Source organism: Hemiscyllium ocellatum, chromosome 37 (assembly GCF_020745735.1).
Source record: "Hemiscyllium ocellatum isolate sHemOce1 chromosome 37, sHemOce1.pat.X.cur, whole genome shotgun sequence".
Taxonomy (NCBI): Eukaryota; Metazoa; Chordata; class Chondrichthyes; order Orectolobiformes; family Hemiscylliidae; genus Hemiscyllium; species Hemiscyllium ocellatum.
The window spans coordinates 32,278,176-32,304,487 of record NC_083437.1 but is presented as its reverse complement, the minus strand read 5'-3'; the positions used below and the strand labels follow the sequence as shown (position 1 = coordinate 32,304,487).

The following is a 26,312-nucleotide window of genomic DNA, read 5'->3' as shown; positions in this document are numbered from 1 at the left end:
TGGTTGGCCGATTTACCAGTTGGTCAATGGAGTCCAGAAAATCGCAGCCTAGCAATGGACTGAAGGGAAAGGAGAGGAGCAAGTGGACAGCTCAAAGTACTTCCTTGTAGCAAAACAACATACACTTTTTAAAAACATTTTTAATACAGAACTAATTTGGTTGCTTGAAAGTTCACTCAAAGCATTGAAAGCATTTGGTCTTGCCAACACTTGAAAGGTACTTTGTGCTCTTCCAGCATTATTCTACACTAATTAAATTCTAAATAGATGTTATGAAAAGAAGCAGGAGTCTTTTAAACTATTCCTTATATCACTGTTTTGCTGCTTCAGGCACCTGAAGTGGATAATCTTGGATCCATATCAAACAATTGCAGATTTCCAGTCACAATATAGACTCACACGCAGCGACCACAGCAAGAAGGAACTTGATCCAAGACTTACTGAAAAGGCCCATCAGCCAGGGATTTGACTCAATTTACTGTTGATGTACAGCATATAAAGTATCACAAGCATAATGAAAATGTAACAGGATTATGAAGTATTATATTACTTGACATACATAATGGGAATTTGGAAATATTTCCAGCACTGTAACACTTCCCCAAATCTCTCTTTTGATATTAGAAATGCACAATAAGAACGGTTTCTCCCTTGGGTTAATTTTGATCAGATATATATTTCATGGCTGCAAAACACCATGGGACATCCTGTCGATGTGAAAAGTGTTATGGAAATGGAAATTCCTTCTTTATTTCTTTCCAAGAGGGCCAGAGAAGAATTTTCCAGATTTTAACTCTATAATCAGCCTGCATTTTTATCTGGTTTGCTCCTATCCAGAATCAATTGGCTTTCAGAAGTATATGCGCTATGATACATTAACCATCACTCAATGAGACATGCTGGGTGGAACCATGAATCCATCGTTCCTTGTTCAGCAGTGCAGCAATCTTCAGTGAGTATACCAAAAACAGAGATTTCTGGAAAAGCTCAGCAGGTCTGGCAGCATCTGTGAAAAGATCAGGACTAAAGAGGGGTCACTGAACCCAAAACATTAACTCTGATTTCTCTCCTTAGATGCTGCCAGACCTGCTGAGTTTTTCCAGCAATTTCTGTTTTTATTTCTGATTTCCAGCATCCACTTGATTTTGACTTGGGACTATAAACTAGACCAAGTATGACCAACAGGTGACCCACGGCCCACAATGTGACTCACTGAGAGGTTGTTGTCAAGCCATTGTTTGGAGTGCAGACAACTGTAACTGAAATGTTTTTGAAAGGAGCTTCTCCTCCAATTAGAGGCAATTTTGCTCCTGTGCTTGCTGCCAATAGGCTCCTGACTGAACCTATTAGCAGTGAATTTGGGAGAGAACCAAACAGTGTTTGGAAGATCAGTGAGCATGATAGGTTTTACTTAGTCTGAGGCATGGTATGCTGTAGAACGTGGACAGGATTGGACCTGGGAGGCTTGCAAGGAAACTTTGGCTTGGGGAGGAGAGGAATGGTCCATGGGTTGGAAAGGTTTGGGGAATGGGAATCAACAGAGTGCTATTCCTATTTAGAAGGTTCACTTCTGACTGCATTTAAGTCTCTGAGAAATGAACACGGCCACTTTGGGTTCAACATGAAATGTTTGTTGGTTAATTGTGCTGGCGGAAATCTCTTGAGGTCACAGTCCATGGATTATTTTAGTGAAATTAAAGGGGGTAGTCTAAAAGAGACAGCATAGAAAGCGTGTAGGAGAGAAAGGGGGAAACAAGTAAGTGGAAAAAAAGGGGGGGGGAATGAATGAGAGAGAAATGGAAAGTAGGAAGAGAGGGAAAATGTTGGGTGAAAGGGGAAAAGAACATGAAAATCAGAAAAAAAATTGAGTGTGTGATAGGGAAAGGGGTAAGAGAGAGAAAGAGAGGGGAAGAAATGAGAGAGAGAGAGAGAGAGAGAGAGATGGATAGATGTGTGGGAAAGAAAGGAGTTAGACAGTACAAGAAAGGGTGAAAGAGAGGGAGAGAATAGAGGAAATAAAGAAAGACTGGGCAAGAGAGAAAACCAGAAAGAAAGGTGTAGAGGGAGAAAGGGAAAGGGGGAAGAGAAAGATACAGAGGGAAGGTAGTGAGGGAGAGAGTGAGGAATAGGTGTTAGAGACAGAAAGGGGTGAGAAAGTGTGGGAAAGGTTGAGCAAGAGGGAAAGGATAGAAGAAACAGAGAGGAGCAGTGTGTTTGAGAAAGGGAGCTAGAGGAAGACAGGAGGAAAAATGTACTGAGAGAAAGAGAAAAGAAAAGGGTTGAGAGTGAGATGGAAAATGGTAGTGATGGGCAGAGTGGATCATGGGGAAGAGCAAGCAAGTGGAAGAGAGGAATGAGAGACACTAAGTGGAGAAGGCAGAGAATGTCACAGCAGGAGGACAGACAGAGGGAGAGGAGAAAAGTAAGATAGATTGGGTAGGAAAAATGAGAGAGACAATGTCTCAGACAGTATCATCACACTGCAATCACTAGAGTGTGAGGCAGCCACACACCCACTCTCCCCCTCTCATTGTGAGCAAAGGAAAATCCAGGCTGAGAGGTAACATACTCCTGACTCCCACTTTCATAGGGATTCCTGAGGGAAGCTTAGCTTTGATCCTCACTGCCTTCCCTGGACTCAGAATCTCATTTATCCCTCTCAATAGCTCTGCTTCTTAATAGAAAGGGTAAGAAAAGATTTCATTATCTACATTTCATGAATCATTTTTATGAATTACTCATGAAAACGATGCATCTATTGCCTCTGAATTGTTTCTTTAAGTTAGGTTTATGTTTACTGTTGTGGCAAACTTCTATCTTTGTGAAACTTGCTCACCAGCCCAAGTGAGAGAACATTTAAACTGTTAATACCACCCCCCAACATTCAAAAGCTTGGGCAATCCTAATATAGACAGACATGCCAGTGCTACCCTGCGGGAGTGCTGCACTGTCAGGCATGCCAACTTTTAGAAAACACATTAGACCAAGATCCTATCTGCTCTCTCAAGTGGAAAGATTCCATATTCAAAGAGAAGGGTATTCTCCCCAAAATGTTCTTGCCAACATATTTATTCCCCCAACCAACATCATTAAAACATATATCTCTGTTGTTTGTGGGAGCTACACCAGTGGCAATACTTCAAAAGTAAAGTTTTGTTAAGGTCTTTGGGGGACCAATTCTTTCATACTTTGTATGGCTCATTATATATTTATATTTGAAATATTAATGGTCATAGATCAGATTCTATTCCACCACTACTTGGCTTCAGTCCATTAGCCTGTTGGCACAGGTCTCTGGAGCTTTGGCTTCAGGTTTATTATCAAAGAAAGGTTTCCAGGTTGAACTCCCCAATGCCAGCAATCAGGCCACGTGGCACTGGATTCCACCTCAGTATCAAACAGGCCATTCAGAGTATTTTTGGCTTATGAACCTATTTTTACAGATGCAGCAAGGGGACAATAACATTTTGTTCTTCGCTAGTGTTCAAAATCCAGAAAAACTTTCTTAATAGAAGAAATTCTTAAAGGATTGCTTTCAATGAAAGCTTTAAAACAAGTTGAATAGATTTCTTCCACCTTAAAATGAAATGTTATTGTAAGGGAAGGAAATCGGAGACATTAATAAAGGATTCCCCCTATCATTGCATAATAAATATAAATGCATTTGAAGGCTTAGCATAACTTCCTTCTCAAGAGGAACCTTTTCGCCCAACAGGTCATTCTTGTCTTGCATGGAGGGGAAAGGTTATCAGGAAAGCAGGTTTGAGCTTACAGTCAGAATGGCTATAATCTCATTGAATGAGGGAGCAGGCTGAAAGGCCTAATAAGCATACTCGTGATCTTAATTCAAATGTGTGTAAGTAGTCAAGGTGTGAAATAGGTTACCATGGATGAACTCTGACACAGGTAATGTAGTTAATAGATTGAAGACAACTGAACGTAGTTCTGGAAAGCTACAGAAGAGTTAGGAGACTATGACAAGCAGAGAGATCAGTGGGTTTGAGATCCCCCTCAATAAGGGTTAAGTGCATTCCTGAATTCCATCACCATATTTTTGATGGCTGTGCCTTCAGGTGTCTTGGTCTTAAGCTTCTCCCTATATCTCCACTAAATTCTTTGAGGAGAAAGTCTGTAGCAATTATTCCAGAGAGTGTAGCTTTTGCACAGAGCAGCTAACAGTGTGAACATATCGCACTTGGAATCATCTCCTGATATATGTCACCAAGTTGGCATCTGGTCCATATCAGCAGTTTATATTTTGACAGTCACAGAATTTCTGATAACATTTGTCCTTTAATGATGGCAATTTTGGAGATTTTTTTTGTTCATGTCCTTAAGCGATATCTACAGCATGAAGAATATAAGCCATTACTCATTTTAAAAGGTGGAACAATCCTTTACGGAGATTGGGAGTTGTAATGAAATTCCAGGATTTTTGCTCAACATGTCAAACTGCAGCTGGATGTAACAAATTCTCCAGTTCCTTTGCAAACCACAACAAACAATCGTTGAGTGTTGATGGCTCCATTAGAAAGATTGGATCTGTTTCGCTCCAGCCTACACACACCCTCAATTTCAAAGTGAAGCAACAACATTCCAAGCCACTTGTCTCAACTTTTAAATATATTTTATTTCCTCAGTTATTTCTTCTGATCTAATTATGCTGCAGCACTTAGTTTGCACTCAAGTCAAGTTGCCATAGTCGCACCACACCACGGGGCTGCTCTCTCATCAAAGAGAGGTGACTGCTGCCGATTTAACCTAAGGGCCACAGGCAAGCGGAGAGCTTGAGAAAGAGAGTCATTCATGGTAACCTCAGCTGGGACATGAATTCAACCCATACTTTCGGGACTACACTGTTTCACTAACCAACCGTTCAGCTAACGGAGCTAAACTTACATCCATTTTCATCCTGTGTGGGGGAAAATATTGATTGAAACCCTTCTCTTTCTTAGTTGTTCATAAACTTCTCAATGATCACTGCACCTAATGCTGATCATATTGTCTCTATACTCAAATTTGCCTCTGTATTACCAGTATTCATGTGGCCATGAGAACAGGAGTAGGCGATTCAGCCTCTGTCATGTCTGAGTTTCAATCCATTTACTTGCCTCAGCTCACAATACCCTTATCCAACTATCAATCTCAGCTATGAAGCTCAGTACGTTTTTGGAAACTAGGAAACTGCGTACTCATCGCAGTTTAATCATTTTTTTTGTTTTGTCATGTGCTCGCAGTTTTCTCATCCTATTTGAAGTGACTTCCCTTTCAGATAATGCAGTCAAGCATTCTTCCAGGTCTTTACAGATGCTCTTCCTTCTCTAATTCTGTGAAAAACTGGAATAATTGCCTCAGGATTTCAAGCATCTGATGCAAGGTGACAGCTATCCAAGAGAGGTGTGCCACTGTCCAAAGGTTTCTCATTAAGGTGACTTATGAACAAAGGCTAAACAGTTTGGGACTCGACTCACTAGAGTTTAGAAGAATGCGAGGCAATCTCATTGAAACATTTGGGAGAGGATATTTCCTCCCTCTTGATGGGGGTGGAGGGGTGGGGGGATAGAATGTAGGACCAGAGAGCATTGTCTCAGAATAGAGGGGTGGATGAGATGAGGAGGAATTTAGTTTCCTGCAGTATTGTGAGTCTTTGGAACTCCTTGCCACGAAGAGTTTTTGGAACAGAGTCCTTCTGTATGTTTAATGCTGAGATACATAGATTCTTGGCCAGTAAGAGAATTAAGGGTTATGGAGCAAGGGCTGGAAAGTGGACATCGAGAATATCAAATTAGCCACGATTATGTTGAATGGTGGAGCAAGCTTGAGGAGCCAAATGTCATGGACTGTTCCAATTTTGTGTAGTCTGTTGCACCATGCATGACCAACACACTTTTTAACTAAGAAATAGTTCTGCATTCAAATCATGAATTACTACCTGAAGTACTGTGAGACATTAAGCCAAGCTCCCACCTTCCCTGTCAGGTGGAGGTACTATTTGAAGAAGAGTTCTTTGCAAGTATTCTTGTCAATATTTATCAACTATTGTTAGAGAGCCCTTGCCAGTCTTCTAGCAACATTTTACAATAATCATCTAGACATTTTCCTAACCAACCTTTTCAGATATATTACAACACACCTCTGGAGGAGATTGGGACTTGAACTAGGGCCACCTGGCTCAGAGGTTCAGATACTACCACTACTCCATAACAGCCTTCTAACAACCATCATTCTTTCTTGTTAAAGATGCTTTCACGAACAACTGAATAGTTTCTTCCATCACCAAATCACCCATGTTACTTTTTTTCCTCTCCTTTATCTTCCACCGCTAATTCACCTAACTAAATTACCAATTGACATGCAAAGCTCATCATGGGCAGTGCAATTACACCAAAAAGTGATGAAAAGTTAGGGACACAGGGAGGGGACTAAAGCAAATTGGAGTTGGAAGGGTAAACAAAACATTCCACAACCAGTGGGACCCACCTCAACCAACCAACATCTACAATGCCTGCGCTTGTTACTTAAATGCTAAATATGAGCCCTTGTACAAATTATCTGCTCTATCTCTTATAGTACAACAGCGACTACAACTCAAACAATTTAATGATTATAAAGTGTTTAGGATATCCTGAGTACATGAAAGATGCTAATTGACGATGCTAAATTGCCCACAGTGTTAGGTGCATTAGTCAGGGGTAAATATAGGGTAGGGGAATGGGTCTGGATGGTTACCTTTTGGAGGGTCAGTGTAGACTGGTTGGGCCAAAGAGCATGTTTCCATAATATAGGAAATCTAAACTAATCTAATCTAAATGCAAGTCCATTCTTTTTTGAAACTTCAGACAAACAACATTTACATGCTCTATCTGCACAACAAGCCTTTGTGCCATTTGCTTGTCGTGATAACTTCACTTTGAGTATTCCCTTGCCCTTTTCCCTGAAATGCTGGGAAGAAAGTTCAGGTTTCAACAGAAAGAGAAATACAGCAAGAGAGAGAGAAAACACAACACAAAAGGCAGTTACACATGTCAAGCCACCTGCAACTCAATTAAAGCTCCATTTCTCAAGCAGACTCATGGGATATTGGTTCTGTGAACATTTTAGTCAGTTCTGCTGCATAGCTGTCCCACCTCTCTGCAAACATCAAAGCATTTAATCTAATCAGCACAGCCAGAGTATCTCAGGCCCCCCTGTATTATTCCTTTCACATGGGAAGTATTTTTCTCACATTGGCAGGAAACACCTTTCACTTGGAGGTCCTCCCTCTCTCTTTCTCTCTCACTTTCAAAAAATCGTAGTCAAGCCCCAGGAATAAGTCAGCATTAAAAAAAAGGAAGACTGAAAATGTTACGACCTGGCTGCCAAAGGAAAATCACACATTTCCTAATGTTCACCCCCACCAGACAAAGCATCCCCTCTCCCCTCACCTCAACCACCCAACCGATGAGCACTTGCATTCAGAGAATCAACTGGCCGTTCATTCACCAGTTACATTTTGAAGAAATTCATTGTACATTGCAAGTGCTTAGAGAGGTTGATGAGAGATGTGATAAGGTTTGAAATTAAAGAATTGCCAATATCAAAACCAAACTGAAAGAATGCCAGGAACACTCCCACCGCAGCAAACATTATGCTGGTAGAGCCATCTCTGAAAATTGGACATGAACGTCAATTCAAACCAAGATACATCTGCTGCAATTTGGCAACCATTTCACAAGAGACAAAAAAAAATTGCATGAGTTTTATAAATCAGCGACTTCTTTCGTTCACATTCCCATGACATGCTTCTGCCACATAATGCTTTTAAGAGGTTCACTATGTTATACAATTCAGCTTGAATAGAAACAAGCTCTCATTTTTTATCTCAGCCATTATTTTAATCTTGAGGAGCTAAACACTGATTGAAATGTCTTTTGATTGCTGCATAAAATCATATGCTTTGTGCTACAATGAATAAGGATTCAAACAATCAATCAATTTTCTCAACCAATGTATTGTTTAAATGGAGTGTGGAGACTAGGACACTTCCAAATTCAATTTGTGGTGTATGTTGCATTAGCTAATTGCAACAGGGATGTTTTAACTGACTTTATTGGACTGTGGTGGGGTGTGTTCCTTCTTCTGAATGCTATCTATTGTGCTATTAGAACATATGCTTGTGATGCACCAAGCAAAGCCAATACTGAATTTGAATTATAACATGTGTCCTCTTGAGTGACCTGCTCATCCACTTGTCTGGCCTCACAAATGTATCATGGCCCACAAAGGATATGGGCACAAAAACTGAAATTGCTGGAAAATCTCTGCAGGTCTGGCAGCATCTGTGGAGAGAAATCAGAGTTAATGTTTTGATTCTGAAGAAAGGTCACTGGACCCAAATCTTTCTGTTTTGGTTTCATATTTCCAGCATCTGCAGTTCTTTTGGGCTTTTTTCTAGAAATATGGACACTTCTGGAATGATGGATGCCATAGTGTTATGAGTAGCATCACTGGGCAGAGGGCAGGGAAGGATTTAGGGTGAGGCCATGACATATATTGGATTAGAAGGCTGGGAGAACAGACAGAGCTTGATGGGCCTTATACACTTTTTAATCCTCCAGAATATTCCCAAATTTGAGCCTTTGGGAGAGCAAGAGTGAATAAGTGAGGAAAATTCAAGGAAATGGAAAAAATTCCATGGAATGGATGAACATTTAACCTGGCCTTAATCTTAGTGTTGGCTCCCAGAGCATCTAGATGATCTAGAGCCAAATTCCAGTCTCAGTTTGCATTTTCTTAATTGTTTCTGGTGTCCATAGCTGTTCTTTGGATCAAAATTAATACAAAAACATTTGGACTCCTCCGTGTTAAGTGAGTCAGATGCCAAAGATGAAAACTTTAAATCCTTTCATTCAGTGAGGCAATTCCATGTAAAATTCTCAGCTAATCTATTCAGGTTTGTCATGGTTTGTATTCATTAAATCTTTTCCTGATTCTCATATTTTTCTTTTAACCTCCAAATTCTCTAAAGAACGAGTCGCTCTAATGACTATTCCCTTGTGTCTCAAAAGTTTGCATAAACAGCTGTAATGTGAAATAAAAGAATAGAACCACACACAAGCTGGAATATGCAACTTTTAAATCTCATCCAGTCAGTGACCCTGTAATGTAATTTTGCCCTTCATACCAACACTATGAGCGGTGTACGTAAACCGAGTTTTGAACACCAACTTGCACTTTTACAGCACATTTAAACTCTAGTGAAATGTTGAGACATTTCCATCACGTATTAGGAGCTTAAGTCCAAAACCAGGGCTTGAACATAAAAAATAAAAGTTGACACTCCAGAACAACACTAAAGCAGAGTTGACAGATGAGATGTCAATCCAAGGCCTCAATTGTTCATCCGAGCAGACATGAGAGTTATCAAAGCAGTATTTAGATGAAGAGCAGATAGTCAATCTCCAGCATCCTGGATGATATTTATCCCTCAATCAACATCACAAAAAAACAGATTAGATTACCATTATCACAATGTTGTGGGATGGAATATGGTGGGCACATATTCACTGATACATTTCCCACAGTACAAATGACTAAACTTCAAACACTGGCTTCAATGGGTATAAAGCACTTTGCGATGTCGAGTGATGGTGAAAAGCACAATGTAAATGCAAATCTCTCTTTCTTTAGTGGGAAACTTTACTGATCAACGAGAAGTAGATATCAGTAAAGGCACCAACTCTTGTTGAACAAAAAGATGCCTCAAAAGAAGACCGTGATAGAGAGGTGGAAGCTATTAAAGGGGGAGAATTCCAGAGCTAGTGCCTGGCCAGCTGAAGATAGTTCTGAAAATGTGGGTACAGCTTCTTATTTAGTTCCATGTCAAAGTTGGTTTCATAATACTTCAGCAGGATTTATTTTTCAATATGTCAGAGATGCAACTTAAATTTGCACCCAACTCCATAAAATCATGCCAAAACTTCACTTACAGTTTTCGTTCTATATGAGCTATATTGACATGCTTTCAATAAATGTTGTGCTCATTTTCTCAGTGCTATGATGGAATTTGAACTAAAAATAAAATAAACTTGAACCATGGTTCCTGTAGATGTGGCAAGTTCTGAAGATCAAGTGAACCTCATTAACTGGGCTGGTACATTCCACAAAGCAAGATAAACATTGAGAAGTGCAGAGTCTGCAATTTGTCTCCATGTTTCAAGTTTTCTCTGGAACTAAACTCAGTTCTATTTTAGCCCCCTGATTAAGACCTGCTCAGTACCCTCGCACCGACAAATTTACCTCTATAAAAGTAATATACATGCATTGTGTGATACTTAGATGATTTTCCTACACATGCATTGGCTTCCAGGTTAGCTCCTGCAGGAAGTGATCCAGGGCATGCTATCCCTTCACAGACTGTTGTCCTCACGGATTGACTGAACTGTTTGAAATTGTGTAGAGCCAAGCCTTGTGGTTAGAGTTCTCATCGCTGACATCAAACACTGATGTTATAGAGCCTGTTTGTTAGCTGTCTAATACATAAACATAAACAACAAAATTGAAATCCAAAAGAAGCTACATAACGATTATATTTAAAACATTAATTTGTTTTTTTTCTCCACAGATATTGGCCAACCTGTTGAGTGTTTCCAGCATCTTAGAATCCCACATCACAAAGGGAGATGAATCAGCCCTTTGAAGCTGTGCTGGCTCTTTTAAAACAGCTATCCAATTAATTCTGCTCCCCTCCTTTTCCCAATTACCCTGTTTTTTCTTCCATTTCCTTTTTGAGTATATCGTTTAGCTAGAGCATTCCATATAATTATTATCATGTAAAAGAAAAATCCAACTTAGTTGCTGATCATTTGTCAGAAATATTCAACCATCTGGTTATTGGAATTTCTATCAGTGAAAACAATGTTTCAATAATTACTCTATCAAAATCTCTTGTATGTTTGAGTACCTCTACTGAAGCTCTCTTTAATCCCTTATGTTCATTGGAGATTTCTTGGACTTCAATACCAACTACTCAATGCCCATCCCTAAAAGGTCATTTCAAGGTCCACTGAGAGTCAACCACATTCCTGTGGGTCTGGAGTCACATGCAGGCCAGATCAGATCAGGATGACATATTTGCTTCCCTAAAAACTCTTTGAGAACAGATAGATTTTCATGAAAATTAGCAATGATTTTGTGGTCACCATTGCTGAAACTGGCTTTCAATTCCAGAATTATTAATTTAATTCAAATTCTATCAGCAGATGTAATGGGATTTGAACCTGTATCCTCAAAGGATTAGTTTTTTCTTGTTCCTTATTTTTGTCTTCATTTGAAAATTCAATGCATGATTGTATTTCTAAATTGGGTGTAAATGGATTCCAGCTTCCATCAGGTTGGACTGGTCTTACTGTGCTTTTATGAGTTTGGAAGATTTCACACCATACAGTTTGCAAGAAAGCAATAGTGAAACTGCTGAGCTTTAATGCAGACTCTGTAGTGTAACTGGCCTGAAATAGAACAGGGTCCCCTCTATCATAAATACAAACACCTCATTTTAACCTGAAGGTCTCTAACATGTACCTACTCATATCTTCTGCTTTTACGAAACAGATTGCTGTGTCTGCCACTCTGTGTCCAGCATCTGATACCAAGATCCACCCACCTCACCACCTCAGTCTGCCTTAATGTGCTTTTCAAAACCTCCTCTTCAGTTACAGCTTTAGCTCCCATTTGAATTTATAAGTTTTCAATTATTTGTATTCCACTAGTTTTTAATCTTCCTCCCATAGCAACACTTTTTTGTATCTGCAAAACAATTTTTTTTAAAAATCATTCTTGAAATGTGAGTGTCGCTGACAAAGTCAACATATATAACCCATCCATTATTGCCCTCAATCCACTTTAGGGATCAATTAAGAGTTAAACACATAAGACCCAGAGTCACATGTAGGTTAAACCTGATAAGGACAATAGTTTTCTTTCCCTGAATGATATTATGAATCAAATGGGTTTTTACCAACAATCCAGTCTTGAGATTTTCACTTTATTCCAGATATATCAATTAATTGAATTTAAATTGCTTTAGCTGTTACAGTGGAATTTCAACTTGCGTCACCTAGTGCATTGTCTCTAGATTACTGGCCCAGTGATACTACTGCTGTGCTACCAGTAAATAGGCTGCTGGATTCTTTCTTCCTGACAGGACACAGCTGTCATTTTGCTAATGTATTTAGGTCAGTATTAGTCTCAATTTCTAAGGATGATTTTCACTCTGGGATATTTATTTTGACGTTGCTCAGAAGTCCAGCAGCGATCCAACCTCTCTGAAATTTCCAGCAAGTATCAAATTCCCCTGAAATACATCAATCTCATCAAACTCACATCCGATGTGGAAGAAAGTCAGTATGTCCTAACTTATCTCATGTACTTCAGTGCTGGGATCTGGGTAGCTTTGAAAGTTCGAAGGAATGTGAGAGTACAAAAATCTGCAACGTTTTATGCTATAATACCTAATATTAACTGGTGTTCAAATATTCTGTTCACAGTAAATATAAACAACTGTTAAATCCCCCTAATGATATGGAATGCAGTTACCAACCTCTCCAGGAAGCCTAATCTCTGTCATTTTACCTGTAATCTCCTCCAGCACTACAACCATCTGAGACTTCATCATCCTTGTAATTTAGTCCGTCAAGGACTGCAGCCGAATCAGGAAGGTTGAGAAGTGACATGCCCTCTTTCCAACCTGATTCAACTAACTCCAACTTATTCCTTGCTTCCATTGAAAAAAACAATGAATTGACATTTCACCTTTTTTTCCTGTTGCTGTGCTGAAAGAAATTCTCACAAGACTTTCCTGTGATGGTAAAGTGAAAGGAGCTGAATGAGTTTTGAATGTTGTCCAAAAACTCAGACTTTAGGATAGAAAGACATGCAGTTCTTTTTAGCAAATTTCACAACCTCAGTGTCCCAAAGTACTTTACACCTAATGAAGTATTTTTGAAGTGTAGTAATTGTTATAAGTTGGGAACATTTGGTAGCCAATTTGCACAAATTTAGATCCCACAAATAGCTGTAAGAAATGAATCATAATTTTTTTCAGTGATGTTGACTAAAGGATAATAATCAGCCTCATCAATTTGTCTCCACTTATGCCATTGGATCTTTGGCAATCAGTAAGAGGGCAGACAGGACAAATTTAATGCCTTATTCAATTGACGAGAGCTTCAATACTGCAGCACTGCCAATGGCAGTCTAACTCAGAGGCAAGAGGACTTAGCTGCAATATCAGCTGAAGTTGAAATTTGAACTCATAAACCCTTTAGTGTCAATTTCCTAATTACTAGACTTCAACAAATGATTTTCTAGCAGCTTTGGTCCAGGCATTTGGTCACCAATCTCAGGCCCCATATGCTTCTATGTCCTTTAAGAAATTATAGAAGGAAAAAGCTCTTTCTTTCTGATCCTCTTGTCCTAGGCAGTATTAGCAATGTGGCCTGTGACAAGATGTGTAGCAGAATTGGCAACGTATATGGAAAGGCCCACCTCAAAGTCAAGATCATCTTGTTCCATCTTATGTTTCCCACAAGCAGCGTGATGAGATTCCTGCTAGGCAGCAGGACTGATGTTGATTGACGGTCATTATTGATTGTTAAACACCTTTATAATGTCATAACTTGTCTCTTCAATACTCACACTCCTAACTTGTCAAACCCAGTAATCTAGCTGGATGTCAGGAAATCTCAATAAGGAAGCTACAGCACCTACCTCCCAGATTCAGATTGCCATTTGCTCCAAATGACCTTCATATTGGCTGCAACCGAACCACAAGTCAGGGCATGATATGTAGGCACCAGCCACACTCACTCCTCCTCCATAGACACTGGCATCTGACACATCAGGCTATCACAACCATCTTAGTGCTTCTGGTATGCACTGGCATTGTGCTCTAGAAGCACAGACCTGCACCGAAGGGTGCACCAGCAGCTTGCATCAAAAACCTGCAGTGTGGACACTTTGCTCACAGTGACAGGCACCCAGCCCAACATTGGACAAGGCTGCATCTCGGGGATGTTCACTTGCTGTCTGAGAACCATCTCACTTAACAGCTATCTGCTTGATCACAGCTTTAGGTGGCAGCTCTCTGGCACAGCCACTGTGGGACAACACATATGCACACAGAGGGATCGAAACATTAGATATCCTTCATCCAAGTGGGCAAAAGATGTCAACAGCATTCAATACCATGTGTCTGGGCTGTTGTACTATAGTTTGATTAGTTTAGTTGGCTGGATGGCTGGTTTGCAATGCAAAGTGCTGCCAACAGCATGGGTTCAATTTCCACACCAGCTGAGGTTACCATGAAGGACTCTGCTTTATGACATCTCTCCAGCCTGCAGTATGGTGTGCCTCAAATTAAACCACAGTCAGCTGGCTACCACTAATGACAGAGCAGCCCTATGGCCTGATAAGACTATAGTGACTTTTACCTTTAACTCTGCGGTAGGTTCACATTGAAAATCTCAACCCATGAAGCCTCATGCATGTCCATGAACTGCTATGGGATTGTATGGCAATGCATTGAGCACTTAGACAGGGAGACTCAAAAGCAGATGAATGAAATTCAAAGTCAAATGACAAGGTAGCGTTCTTCACCCATGCTATCAAAGTGTCCTCAATATGTTTACTTCTTTCTCTCCCTCTCACTATGTCTGAGTGCACTCCCTGGTTCCACAGTAGTGGTGCAGGGAACCTGCTGTGATGTAGACATCATTGGCTCTGAAAGTCTGCTGGACAGACTCTGGGGTCACGTGTCTAGACAGGCCAGACATGCTCAAGGTTCTTTTGCCAAAGGCAAGTTGATTCTTCACAGCTTGATCTTCCAATGTGCAGAGAAGAGGGATGTCCAGACTGTGTGAAGGTAGAGGCCTGGCCAACTCTGTAGTGTCCTGTGTGGAAACCGCAGAGGAACCTGCAGACAGCCTACCTCCATCTCCTTTAATTACTATGAGACAAATATGAACTATTTTTGCCCTTTGTTGACAATACAAAGAATCTCCAGAGACAAAGACTTCAGACTGGATCTTACGTTTTTGTTGGCTAAGTCAGGACATCGAGTGAGTTCTCTTGCTGCATCTCACCAACTTACCTCACTGGTACATCATGACTACACCCCTATGTGTCATTCATATCCAATTTCAGTTCCATCTTGCCACATGCTCTTTCCAGAAAAACTTGCCAGTCAGAGGACATCTTCCTAAATATCGGATTCCCTTACGCCTACATCATCTTTAAAATGCTACAGTGCACCTGGATGAGCAGTGGCATTCTAAACGTGCTCTGATTGGTCAAGGATGAATTTTTGAACGTCAGAGAAGGGCAATCCTTTGATTTTCCAACAGGGACTTGGATTGACCAACAGTAGACAAAGTGGTGCATAGGTGAAGAGGCTACACCACTGGACTCTGCCAGCCTGATCTGAAGGCACCATCTGAGGGGTGGAAGTTCAGCCAGCAAGGCAGCAAAAAAGTCACTGGCTTTCACTGCTCTGCCACACTCTTCTCTCTGCTGCCTCATATACACTTTTCTCTGCCACTGCACCCTCCTCTCATCAAGATGCTTGCTGCTTCACTTCCACTACTGTCTGTAACACCTTCCATCACTCGCGTTCTACCCCTCAGCCTCCCAAAAACCATTAACCCTGTATGCCGTCTGATCTGCCTTCTCAGTTCATTAGTACATCCAGGGACCCAGGTTCAATTCCAGCCTCGGGCGACTGTCTGTGTGGAGTTTGCACATTCTCTCCATGTCTACATGGGTTTCCTCCGGGTGCTCCAGTTTCCTCCCATGGTCCAAAGATGTGCTGAATGGTGAATTGGTCATGCTAAAATTGCCCATAGTGTTAGGTGCATGTCAGGGCTAAATATTAAGGTAGGCGAATGGGTCTGGGTGGGTTACTCTTCAGAAGGTCAGTGTGGACTTGTTGGGCTGAAGGGCCTGTTTCCACACTGTAGGGAATCTAATCTCCTCACTTTCCTCCACACACAACAATATGAGTGATTAGATTAGATTAGATTACTTACAATGTGGAAACAGGCCCTTCGGCCCAACAAGTCCACACCGACCTGCCGAAACGCAACCCACCCAGACCCCTACATTTACCACTTACCTAACACTATGGGCAATTTAGCGTGGCCAATTCACCTGACCCGCACATCTTTGGACTGTGGGAGGAAACCGGAGCACCCGGAGGAAACCCACGCAGACACGGGGAGAATGTGCAAACTCCACACAGTCAGTCGCCTGAGTCGGGAATTGAACCCAGGTCCCTGGCGCTGTGAGGCAGCAGTGCTAACCACTGTGCCACCGTGCCGCCCACTGATGCCAGATTTTTTTAAAAATTCAAATAATCATACTAATTTCCCCGATCTTTCTCATCAATTGCTCATTTTGGAGGTCCTCATAATATTATCAAATGTGGTTTCGAGACTGTTGTATTGAAGCTGTGAAGCTTTGCAGCAACTCTTTCTTGGAGGCCGGAAACTCAGGTCCAGTGTGGCTGCACAGCTATATCGCGACACGAAGGAGCACATTCTTCAGGAGTGTTTAGGACTGTCCACTTTTAGTCCTTGAATTCCTGGAGGTTTCATCACATGACTACTTCCCTCCAACTACCCTAACCCCAGACACATGCTCTTGGCAGTCCAATATGTCTAATATCACAATAGACTGCCTACCTAGTCAAATGTTACCTGATTTAATGAAACTTCCTTAAAGCCGATAAACAAAATCTTGAAAGAAACATGGTTTTAATGGAGCTATGTATTTTATCACCCACCAGTCTGGAGGTTAGATGAGTCTAGGTGATATTCCCCTTCACCTCATCTATTTATGTCAGTACGGACACAGCCTCATTCCTCTTGTTGCACGTATCTTGCTTTCTTTTTTCAGCTGCTTGACCTGATCAATCCTACCTTCCCAGAGCTCTGCTGGTTTTTAGTTATTAGATTTGACAGGCAGGCCAATGAAAGGGCTGCACATTGACATCAATCCTCTCTAGGCCTTTGTCAGTCTTGTTTTATTAGACTTGCCCCCTCCCCATGAGGAAGGAGTGTTAAGGGTCAAAGGTCAGCTCTTTTAACCTTCCAAATGAATGAGGTGATTAGATGGCAACGGTGCTGTGAAATGTGGTGTAAGAATTGTTTGATGTGATAGATTTCAAAGTGGCTTTAAACTAGCTGAATGTTTAGCAGGAGTAAAAATGAACTGCATTTACCTCAAAATATAATGTGTGAATAGGTCACTGGGGTCATTCTCCAGTGATGCCTGGAAAGGTAGCTGATGTGCACTCTGCATATAACAAGTTGTAGTCTTCCCTTCAAACCTCTCCATGTTTCAAAATCTGTGTGCAATTGAGGGATGGTGTATAATCTCAGCTAAATATTTGTGTATTTTTATTTGAAAACAGGATGAATTTATAGCACTAAAATGGGCCCTTCCCAGAGCACAGGATAAATAACCTAAATCCTGATCTAAATAAAGAGGAAGGATGGCCAAAAAGTTGGCTGAAGATATGGGATTGAATCAGGATTTTAAAAGGAGGAAAGGAAGTTGGAGAGGTGACAGGTTTTATCAAGAAAATCACAATCCAGTAAATCCTGTTTCAGCATTCACACAATTGGCTAGAGAATGGAGATAATCATCAGACACTCCACCTGCCCACTACCATCCTGGCTGAGATCAAACACAGTTACTAGACTCGGAATCAACACTGGGACTAGCCAGATTCAATGGGTCAGTCAGTTATCAAATGGTTGAATCACTCAATGAAATACCAAGGGCAGCGCTGTTAGACTCCTGTGAGCAGCTTTGAAGCTCTTTGGTACCTGATATAATTTTCATCATAGCCACCAATGGTCCTTGCATGATTGGGTTATCAACTATGTCACGCCTCACTGGGGTATCAGGCTGGATATTAAGCCTTACTATTCCTGGATTCATCATAAAACTTAAAAATGTTATCACACAGAGTTCCCAGTTCCCTGTTTGATAGACTCAGGTTAACAGAAAACATGGGCCAGGTTTTTCTACCTAACAAGAAATATTATTTATTGGAGATTAAAAGATTCTAACTACAAATAAACAATTATGAATTACTGATTTATAACTCTACTAGTTAAAACTCTAAACTATTTCTGAAAACCCCCCTCCATATACATACAGACAGACAAGTAAATGTGGTGTTATGGCTGGAGGGGAAAATCACTGGGAACATAGTTCAATAGTACCAGATCTCAAGATTTGATTGGGAGTTCCTTTAGTTTCTCAAGTCCTTCAATTCTCTGACCTTCTTCTTTAGGTTTATTCACTATGTTACAGGAGGCACAGAGCAACTGATTCACAAATTATAAAGTCGCTGACTTAAAGACAACAGCTTACAGCAATTTGTGGGAGAAAGAAGGCTGGTATTCTTTAGCTTCAAGTATTTTACTGGAGTGAGAAAGAGACACCATCTCCCCTTTCAGAGATTTGAAGGATTTTAACTGTATCAACTTCACCTTACAAGCTGTTTAGCTACTCTGAAAACAATCAGAGTTGTTATAAGGCTGATGACCTTATGGATCCATGACTGGTCATAACTCCACAAGCCAATCAACTGCTTGTTGCTGGCCGAGTGTTGCTTTGTACATATGCCCTGAAGTTACACTGTCTCCTTTCAAACTTGCCCCTATTACTTATAAATCAACAATGTAAACATGGCCCAGAATGAGATGTAGTAGCTTGATTTTTAAACGTACAGCAATTCTTTCCTCAGTTCTGTGTTGTATCAATCCTTTTTCCATTCAATCCATAACCAAAAATTAAACAAAATAAGAGCATATGTTTTTTTACGAGTACAGAGGAACCTCGATTATCCGAACAAGATGGGTGGGTAGTATTTCATTTGGATAATTGACTATTCGGTTAATTGATTCAATATCTCTCCTATGGGGCTCGAGTTTCCTGAAGTTTCCTTTTTCTTTGCTCTGCCTGCCTTGCTCCCTCTCTCTGTCTCAAGGTTTGTTTCTGAGCAGACACACACTTGTGTGTAAGGGACCTGTAGGATTGCTGAAGTCTCCCACTCCCCATCAGTTCAATGGGATTGACACAGCGAGCACTTGTGAGTCTGCTCCCCATTCAGTAGACTAGGCAACAGCACAAAGCGCGCAAGACCACCCTCCCCGCCCCCATCCAACCCCACACCTCCATCCAACCCGGCTGCCACATGCACCCTCCCACAACCCCCACCATGTGCACCCCCCCATCAGCCCCCGCGCCCCTCCTCCGGGGCAGCTGGACTGCTCACCAACCAACAGTAAGACTCCTGTTGCATTTGGGGGGTGAGTCTTAAAATAGCACACACATGCAGCCGCGCACGCGCACGCGCACGCGCACGCGCACGCGCACACGCACACACACACACACACACACACACTTTAACTGCAACTTTTTGACAAGTTCCATCTTTGCCCTGTACAAAACGATGTTGGAGAGAATTGGGGAAGGGGGGTTTAGGGTACAGCACTGTACAGAACTCCAGGGAAAGTGTTGGGGGAGAGAGAGCACACGCGCAGTCAGACATTTGGAGACAGTGCCTGGGCTCCTATTGATGTCCAGGACTGCTCTTAGCAGCATTTCAGTAAGCCAAATTCATTTCTAATTATTGTAAACAAAAGATGTGATCAGTATTGGAAACGCCTCTTTGATGTAATGTTTCTTTTGGGACCATGAGAACTTCTTCGGACAATCCAAAATTTCAGATAATTGATATTCAGATAATCAAGGTTCCTCGGTATTGGCTGCATTTTTGCAAATGTCTTTGAATTCCTTTCATCCCAGCCCCAAGGCTTCAGTCATTGATTATTTCACACATCCATCCCTGTGAATTCCGCTCCCCCCCACCCTTACCCATACCAACTGGAAAGGGAGCAATCTCCATGTCGATTCATCAGTTGATTTTTTGACTGTTAGTCAAACAGCCTTTTATCTCATCTCCACTTCAAATAAATTTGTTAGAAGAAAATGAGAAAATATGTATTTTTTGAAAATACCACCCTGATTTTTCACCCACATTTGCCTGAAACAATGTCATGGAGAATCCAGGGTAATCATGGTGAATGGCAGCCCACATACTTTTACTTGTTTGCAGTGATACACATTCACTTATTTATGACTAACACTTAAAACAAAGTTAAAAATCACACAACACCAGGTTATAGTCCAACAGGTTTAACTGGAAGCACACTAGCTTTCGGAGCGACGCTCCTTCATCAGGTGATAAAGGAGCATCGCTCCAAAAGCTAATGTGCTTCCAGTTAAACCTGTTGGACTATAACCTGGTGTTGTGTGATTTTTAACTTTGTACACCCCAGTCCAACACCGACATCTTCAAATCATGACTTAAAACAAACACAGCTACCTATACTGAAGTGAGACTGTGATTGGTTTTGCTTCATTAGATCATAAAGCTCCCTTTTGCTATTTCGCTTGTGCTGATACCATTTCAAAGCCAGGTTGGACTGGAGAAGGTCCTTCAGTCCATATGAACCTGTCTTTCCACAATCCCGACCTGACCATCACCCATTGCAGCATCTTATTGCTTCTGAGTTGGGTCTGTCTACCCTTCCTTGCAACTGGTAGCAGCTGCATGTGATAATCATGCTGACAGTCTATTTAATCTAGTGACAGATTTGTTGAGTCTGTTCTTCTTACACTAAACACTGTTTTGTTTTATTTGCAAAACCTTTCTAGAAAAGTCTAACTGATAACACCCAGCTCATGGGTGTGTACAATATAATGTTCATTGTAAACACCAATCATAGTAGCTCACCCTGACAATACCAGGCTTGCTGCAGCAATCTCAGCCAATTAAATAATGAATGCTACAGTGCAAAAGAAATACGTCGCCTTCATTTTTTGCACGCCTGATCCTGTCCACTCATTAATTTTCTACCATGGTATAGCTGAGAAACAGTATTCTGAGTTTACTTTGAAGGGTTAAATTTGGGAATTAGTTCTCACACTTGAGTATGAAAATAAGGGCTCTGATGCAGTGGGAATCAGTGAGAACACTTTACGTTCCACAAATTCTTGCTTCAGTCAATCCAGCATTGCAATCCCTGTACAACAGCTGTGTCCCTTTAGCTTGTATGAATTACATCTTCTGTCAGCTCCCCCATCCAAGAGACAAATGCCCTCATGAAAATATTTCCCCTCCACAATTACTGATACATTCCTGTCATCATCAGAAGTTTAACATTAATTGCCTTAGATTCTTGGAGTCTTTGCTGTCATCGTCTTTAATGGAATGCTATCTTTCAGGCGGGTCTGTCCTTTCCATGAAGTGGTTGCCTAAGTCTTCCAGACAGAAAATGTTGTGTAAAAACCATGTAAAAACCAACATTTCCTTCGACAATCATGATAAATCATTCAAAAGAGGTGGAGAAGTAAAGAGACTTATTGCTTCCCCACCCTTCAAACATTATGTAGGTAAACCAAGACCTAGGGTTTTGCTAAATACATTTTATTCTCACTTGAAATACTTGTGCTTCAGGCATCCCTAATTCAAACTCTGACATAAATGTGAATCTACCATTGAGCTAAAGGCTCACTGTGCTGTAATTCTAGCATATTATTGAAAACAAGCTTCACTGGCCTAGGGCATCATTTGTTACCCATTCATAACTGCCCTTGGGAAGGTGATGGTGAAACAACTTATTGAACTCCATGTAGTGTAGATATTCCAACAGTGCTATTACATTACAAATAGTCTTTAAATACAAAGCTTTTGAAATGCACATTGTGTGTATACATGAGTACATGGATGATCAAAAGTGATCATATAATCAAATCGGTCCTTTTTTTGTATAATTTTCAGTATACTTTCAGTTTTATTTGCAAAGAATATTAAGTTATTCAGCTATGTTCATCTGCCATAAGTATTTATTTACTCTTGTCTGTGTAATGATCGTTTATTTATATAATTATCTCCCTATCTTACTGTGTCCATGCTAATGTCTGTGCAAGTCTGTACTGTATATTGTAGAGGCCCCGCTTTCAGTGTCTGGCTGTCCATAATTACTGAGTGGTTATGTTGGTTCATGTCAGTAAATCTCTGTTAAAGAGCTAGCACACAGGTATGATAGCCAATGCTATGTGACCTTATAATCCATATTTGTGGGTTCATATGTTAACAAACCTATGTGAACTTTTTAATATTTTGTTCAGAGGTTGTGGACGTTGCTGGCTAGACAAACATTTATTATCCATGCCGAACTGGCTTTGAGAAGGTGGTCATTAGTTGCCTTCTTGAACCATGGCAGTCCTGGTGGATTATGTGCAGCTACAGTGAAAGAATAGCAATACAGTTCACATTAGAATGGTGCGCAGTTTGGAGGGGAACTTACAGGTGCTTGTGTTCTTATGTGGTGTGGACCTTATCCTTCTAGGTGGAAAGATCATGGGTTTGGAAAGTGCTGTCAAAGGAGCTTTGGTGAATTTCTACAATGCATCTTATAGATAATACTTACTGTGTGTCCGTGTTGGAGGGAATGAATGTTTAAGGTAATGGATAGGATGCAAATCAAGTGGGCTGCTTTGTCTTGTATGACATTGAGTTTCTTGTGTTGTTGGAGCTTTACCCATCCAGGTAATTGGGGAATATTCCATATTCCATCACACTCTTGAATTATCTGGTGTCCCTTGAATTATCAGGTGCCTTGTAGGAGATGGATAGGCATTGTGATGTCAGGAGGTGAGTTATTCCCCACAGAATTCCTAGTCTCTGACATGCACGTGTAGCTACAGTACTTATATAGCTGGTCTAGTTCAGTTTCTGGTCAAAGGTAGCCCTCGGGATATTGACAGTAGGAGATTCAGCAATCACAATATCATTGAATGTCAAGATTAGTGGTTAGATTTTATCTAACTCTGTTCCAGGCTCCTGTATTCTAGTATAATGTCCCAAGTGGGTTTGTGATTTAAGTATCTACAGTAGGGAACAGCAGCATCTATATCTGATCATTATATAAGAATTCCTTACTCCCAGAATGCTGGATAACGGATATGTTAGAATGAGGCTTAAAATTTATATGTTACTGCTCTCGCAAGAAAGCTTCACAGGATGAGAATGCAAGTGCAAAGGGCAGCCTGCCTAGATGTGGTCAACATACATTTGTGTCCAAGGAATGATACTATAGTTGGCTCCGAACTCAAGACTTTGATTACTTTACCAGTAACAGCCATGCCTTCAGCTGCCAAGGCTCCAAGTGGTGGAATTCTCTCCCTGAACCTCTTTGCCTTGGTAGCTTTCTTTCCTTTTTAAGATGAGCCTTAAAACCTACCTCATTAATCAAGATTCTGTTTACCTGCTCTAGTATCTTCATACTTGACTCAGTGTTAAATGCGATTGGGAAATGCTTGGGAATATTTTTACTTTAAAAGTTGTTATATAAATGCAAGTTGTTGTTATGCTTAAAGACACTGCAGAAGGTAATAATACTTCAGAGCAAAATAAGGATAAAGAGAGCTGACAATCTACCTATGTTCTCATGCATCAGTCAGAAACACTGAACTTGACTTTCAAAAGCAAGTGGAGCTTAGAAGCGAAAAAGAAGACTAACACAGGGCAGACCGTTACATAACGTTTCAGTTATCAGAAAAGAACATTTGTCACTGTAAAGTGAGCTTTGATTTCAACATTGCAAGGCTTTAGTAAGGAGAAGAAATGGACTGAACTGGCAGCAACCAGAGGATGGCGATTTATGATATTTGGCAAAAGAACCTGGAGGACATGAAGTTTTTTTTAACACAGCGAATAGGTATGATCTGGGAATGACTGCCTTAAAGGTAAAGGAAGCAGAGTAATTAATAACTTTCAAAAGAGTATCGGATATATACTTGAAAAACTATCAGAGTATGGGGCAAGAGCAAGTGATTAGAACTGAATGGAAAGCTCTCTCAAAGAACAGATACAAAAGGCCGAATGGTTCCCTTCCGTGCTGTATCATCCTACAACAGATGCCTCATGAGAAATGGCCTGAAGGAATGACGGACCCTTGGCTTTGAGTTTGAGTCGGTGAATCTGTATAATAGAGGGTACTGGGCTCTCCGATGTCTGTTCAATGGAGATAATGAAAGACAGCTGGATATCCCAGAGTTCAGGACAGAGATGTTGAGGCTTGCCTGTAAGTTAATTATATAGCCACAGGGAGCAGAGGGCTTCAAGCAGAGCTTGAAGAAAGGGGACTCCAGTGCACGGGTCTGAGTTTTGTGATATAATGACACAGTCACACCGGCAATCAGAAAACAGAAAGGCTCAAATTTCCTACACATTCCAAATGCCAATGAAGTTGCAAAAACATGGATGGAGAGAGTGAAATTGATCTGTACAAATGCTAAGTGTTCCTGAATTCTAAGAACACAATTCAGATTTTCTTTTCCCTAGTTGTTTCACAATTCTGTTTACTTGTTGTCAATGCCGCTCTCTTGCCGATCTGTGCATCTCAGCTCAAAGGAGAACAGTGAGTTTGAGGCTAATTAAAGGTTTCATAAACTTAATGTGAATGTGAATCAGTTAATGGTGGTTTAGACACCATTCAGACGGTCTATCACAGAAAACTATAACTATCTCTCTCAGTTCTTCTATCAAATGTCTTCAATGAGCAGATGGTATTTATTTTGTTACAACCAAGGCGGCTTTCCCCAATTTGTTACAGTTCCTGACAGAATATCCCAAATCGTTAAGCTCCCGGGTGTGGAGAGATGAACTAGCTCTCTTTGGTTGTTCACAAGCCCCTTCAGTTCATTGCAATAAGATTAAGGTTACTTTTCTCCTGAACCCAAATGAACTTACGTTTTAAAGATAAATAAAAAAATTTGATAGGTTTCCTTCAACTAACAAAGACAGTGAGCTTAGCAATTACAAAACATGAAGAAACCATAATTCAACACGCATATATACTGAGCAGCCATAAGAGGTGAATCTAAAAAAGGTAGAATTTTTTCAAAATGCAGATCAGTCTTTGAATTGTTCATGAAATGCAAACTCTAGGTATTGTAGCCTTTACTGGATGGGACTGGTAGCAGTAATGTTGGCAGTTAAACAGTTGGTCTCAAGATTGTGGGTTTGTAGATTGATTGAAATTGCTTGATTGATTGAATCATGCTGGTTCCTTTTTTAATTGGCTGGCAGTACTTAGAGGGAGATAAAATCTTCCCATTTTGTTTCGTCTGCAGTGTAAGCATGCTTAAAATGGCTGTTCGCAAAGCTGTGGTCCTCACAGCACACTATTCCAACAATGACACACACAAAAACTAATGTTGCAATCAGTTTTAACCCTTTCTTTAAATGTGTTCCTGGATGGTTAAAAAAAAGACACAGCTGTAAGAGTTAGCTTTCTATTGAGGGTTGGGATAGTCAGTCTTCTCACAATCTTGTCAGTCTGAAATTTCCCTGACTCATTACAGGTGCAACATTCCACTAGCTTCACCCAGAACTTTGGCAGATGGCTACTCAATTTACATCTGCAATGTTTTTTTTCCTGTAGCAGTCCTTTCTTTTAAGGAAATCTTTGGCATTAAATGCAAAAATGTGTCTATAAATATTTCTAGCTTCTGGTCCAATGTTGTAACAATTCCATCCTATTGTTTCTTTTCGTGAAAAATGTTGAAGTAATGACTGACTGCCGATGCAGTGCCTGAATACTATCTGTTTCTAAAGATCAAAAATAGCAAATTACATTCTCCCTTCTGCATCCATAATGTGGTGAAATTAAGAGGTTAATCTTTGCCTAAACAGCCCATTGGGAAATGCATGGGACTAGGTCAAATGTCAATTTAATCGAGAATACAATCAAGAGATATCAAAAGACAAAGAAGAGTAAGATGGGGAGGATTAAAATCGATGGGGTGTAAAATTAGTGTCTAATCCTATTCTGTCCATTTTCTGCCAGGCTGATTAGGTTCAAATTTATTTATTTTGAGCCATTCTTTGTCAGTTTATTTTAAACTGTTGAACTCATCTCACTCAAAATTCCATCACCCATTTAAAGATCTTTAGGCTGCCTTCATATGATTTGAACACAAAGATGAAAGCTTTGGAAGAGGTTGTATGAGTTGGAACATGTGAGACCAGCCAGGCGAATACTGGAAATATTATTGTTAGAATATGTGAGAGTAGGTATCCATGGGGGGGAGGGGAAGACTCTCCAAGCTGAGAAAAGTGAGCAAAGGGGAAACAAAGAAGATAACAGAGAAAATAAAGCAGTGAGGATTGTTACCCTTTGAATGAGTAT

At 40.6% G+C, this 26,312-nt stretch overlaps 1 protein-coding gene across 1 annotated transcript in view; it reads right to left on the bottom strand.

Annotated features, from left to right (window-relative positions):
* Positions 1-26,312, bottom strand: part of LOC132833825 (multiple epidermal growth factor-like domains protein 6) — a 427,573-nt gene that overhangs the window by 326,048 nt on the left and 75,213 nt on the right. The gene's annotated exons all lie outside the window — the stretch shown is intronic.